At 51.0% G+C, this 3,556-nt stretch overlaps 1 long non-coding RNA gene across 1 annotated transcript; it reads left to right on the top strand.

The window, feature by feature from the left end:
* The first annotated feature begins 245 nt into the window (after window positions 1-245).
* Window positions 246-1,403, top strand: LOC134565262 (uncharacterized). Its single transcript, XR_010083845.1, has 2 exons — window positions 246-340; window positions 516-1,403. It is a non-coding gene; the product is annotated as an uncharacterized LOC134565262 (long non-coding RNA).
* The last annotated feature ends 2,153 nt before the right edge of the window (window positions 1,404-3,556 follow it).

The following is a 3,556-nucleotide window of genomic DNA, read 5'->3' as shown; positions in this document are numbered from 1 at the left end:
AATAAGCTTCCTGCAATCTACATTGGAGTTGCTTCTTGCAAGCTCTTTGAGCACAAGTCCTCTCAAATTTTCATCTTTGTCGTGGTTTGAAGGGAAGTGAGTTTTTTTGGAAGTAGTGGTCGAACCAATCAGTCTTTAGATCTGAGTATTGGCACCTTTGTTGGCCACTAAGAGGGTGGACACGCCTCTGAGGACACGAGGGGTTAAAAGCCGGATTTTCCAGCAGGACTCTCTCTTTCCCTGCTCTGCTTTCGGAGAGGGAGCGTCTTCTCCTCTTCCCCTGCCCAGGCCTGGCTAGGCCGGGTGGGGGAGGGGAGCAAGGTGGGCCTGGCTGAGCAAGGTGGGCCTCGGGGTGGGGAACAGAGGGAGCTGGAGTGGAGCTGGTCCAGCTTCCATCTAGAATGGAGGGGTGGAGGGAGAACTTTGGAGGTGCCTTCCGTCCCCCTCCCTGTCCCATCCCGTTCCCCCCCCCCCTTCCCCCCCCCCCCGGTCCCGTCTCTCTCCTCCCCCCACAGAGAGAAGGTGCCGAGTTGGAGCTGCTTGTGAGAACTGCAGTGTCTGCGATCGCCTGTGCCTGACCTTGGTGGTGGGAGATAAAGCTTTTAACTCTTTCTAAGGCAGAAGAGAGTTATCCCTGGACGCTGTATTCTCATAGTTGGTGGTTTTAGAAGAGAGAGGACAGCCTGGGACCGAGAGGGTAATGTGAGATGAAAAGAAGCCCCTTCGATTGCCGGAATGAAGAGGAGTGGCTTATGAGGCTGGACTTTTCTTGCATAATGATAGCCATAGACGGACCCTGGACCCTCCTGACTATAAATAAGACTGTGTTTGGGTGGATGTTTTTGGCTCAAACCCAGAGACGTTCTGGCCTGCTTCTTGGAGCCCCCGGCCCCAGGGGTAAATGGGGGGGACCTGAGTCCCAAAATGAGAAGATGGCTGGTTTTTGGTACTTGGCCAAAACATCCTTAAAAAGAGCCCTGTTGCAGTGCAGGTCCATGGACGGCAGTGAGAGTGCTGGACATGGAAAGGAGGGTGTCACCCTGGCAGACTCTTCGAGGCAGTGCCATGGGTGACGTGGGAACACGGGATGGTGGACCTGTGTTTCCTGTGGGGGGGGTCTGTGGTGCGAGAGAGACTCCTCTCGTCCTGGATGGAATGTGGATTGTCTGAATTTTAAAGGATGATGATTTGGATTAGGAACCCAGGGTTGTTGAGGGATTAAGCAAGTAGATGAAGGTAATGTGCTGGAGTCAACTGAGTGAGCATGTATGGAATGGAAATTGGGGGGAGGAGAAGCAGTGTTTTGGGAGGTTTTTCTCTTCTGCTTTTGGGTGGTTGGGTTTTTCTTTCCTTTTCTATTGTCCATTGTTATGTAATATAATAAATTGTCTGTCTGTTTCAAGAATTAGGCCTGCTCTGCTCTGTTCTTGACCACATCTCACAGGAGTTCATTAGGTAAAATATATCCTCATGTCATGCATTGGCATTTTGTCAAATGTCAACCCATGACAATCTTCCACCTGCTTCTCCAAAGATGCAGAAAGTTTTTCAACAAACTGCAAAAAAGGTTCTTTTGACCCTTGGACTATAGCCACAAATCTCTGTTTTGGAGCAGCCAATTCTATGTTTTTTACCAGTGCTGACATACCTGTTTTTTGGCACTGGTCCAGCACATGAGGGTCCCAGGCAGCCTGAAAATCAGGGTTCGCAAAATTGCCTATTCCTGTCAACTGATCAATTCCATCCCCATGCCTGGGGTCCTGCGGAAACAATTGACTGTTCTGTGCTGCTACCCTTATAGCCAGCTACCTCCAGTTAGCTTGGAAATCTTCAAGCTGGACAGGTTGAAACAACACCTGAGCCAGGTGTCTGATATCATATGGTACTAACAAGTCAGCATTGATGACTCTATTCATCTGCATTACCTCAGAAGAACCCAGACCATATTTAGCCACCTTATCTCAAAGGTCCATTGCAGCTTTCCATGATATTACCTGGTGAATGTCAGGCTGTCCTGAACCAGGAGTAGCCTTAAGCACAGGAAAAGCCTTAATACTTCCTTTCAAGGTGACATCCCCTTGGTCTGGCTCCATAGATGTCACAGGAGCAGGGACAGACATCTGGCTGGGGTCCACATCCACAGCACTAGATACCATGTCCCCTCCGGTACCTGCAAAGCCAGGAAGACCACCTCCAGACTCCATGAGATGGTCTACCATGTCCCAGTCCCCCATTTGCAAAGCTTTGGCTTTCACTTGATCCCAAAAACACCTGGGGTCCTTGGGGCGAAGCGTAACCTGGCACGGAGGAAGAGTCCAATGACTGCTCAAAGAGGGACCACCGATTCGAGGTCCTCTGCTCCGACTAAACCCCTGCCCCAGGACGGCTGTGTCACCACCTTGTTATGAACAAGTTTCCCGGTGTAAAAAAAAAAAAAAAAAAAAAAAAGGCTGGGCTGTCCCTGTCCTAGGGGGTTTTTCCTGTTTAACCCCCCCACACCCCAGCCAGTCTGAATAGGGAGGGGAGCTGCCCTGAAGAAAAGTTGCCTGGCAACTTTTCCCTACCTAATTGAAATGTGAAAAGAAGCTGCCCACGCCTAGATAGCCCTATTGTCCTTTGTAACTACCTCATTCAGCAGGAGTAACCTCGGCTACCACCAGGACAAATGCATATGCATGTGTATATGCAAATAAAACCACCCCGGTGGATCCTGGGAGGGTTTTTTTAGGGAAACTGACCCCAAGACAAGAAGCTAGAGGCGTCAGAGGAGAATTAGATAGTGCCCTGGCCGAGCACGAAGTGGATGCACCCCCTGACCTGGTTTGAAGATTCACCATGACGTATGAGGAGTTTGGATGGAATGGGAACCAACCAGCCGAAGTGACTTAGGCAGAGAACGGGGAACTCTCGAAGGTTTCCCTGAGGGTAAAGAGCTGACTCTGCCCCCCTGCAGCAGACTGCTCATCTGCCCTGCCTCCTGATGGTTGACCAGAGAGAACTCCTAGCCGTTCCTATGGGAACAAGGACTTGGAATCTACTGCTTGCAGAGGAATGATCAACTGGGACAGCACCTGCTCCTTTGGATGGCTGCAGCAGCGTGGAAAACTCCGATCGGACTCTCCAATCCTGCTGATGACTTTAATAGTGAGCTGATCACTTTAATAAAGAGCTGAATATTAATAAAGGCATATGCCCTGTTCTTTTCAATTGGGCACTCGTCCAGGAGAGCCAGGCCCACAAACGACCACCCCCGAAGAGGACGATCATCTGCTTCAAGGGATCCTTGGGAATCGCTGGCTACCCCCGGACGTTGGGATCAGCGTGGGACCAAGCAATGCAGAAGAATGCTGGATCGGCCCTGGGATCAGCGTGAGACCAAGCAACGCAGAAGAACACCAGATGGGTGAGATAAATCCGTGGCGGAAATGGGAGGCGAGTGAATGAGTGCTTGAGTGAGATGGGGGCCAGCAGCTCGGACCCCCAGAGCGAAAGTGGACCCCCTAGTATCGGGTTTCCAGTCTCCCAAGTGGGTGCAGGCTGAGAATGGGTGGGAAGT

Source organism: Prinia subflava (genome assembly GCF_021018805.1).
Source record: "Prinia subflava isolate CZ2003 ecotype Zambia chromosome W unlocalized genomic scaffold, Cam_Psub_1.2 scaffold_49_NEW, whole genome shotgun sequence".
In the NCBI taxonomy this organism is placed as follows: Eukaryota; Metazoa; Chordata; class Aves; order Passeriformes; family Cisticolidae; genus Prinia; species Prinia subflava.
This window is presented reverse-complemented; position numbering and strand designations above follow the sequence as displayed.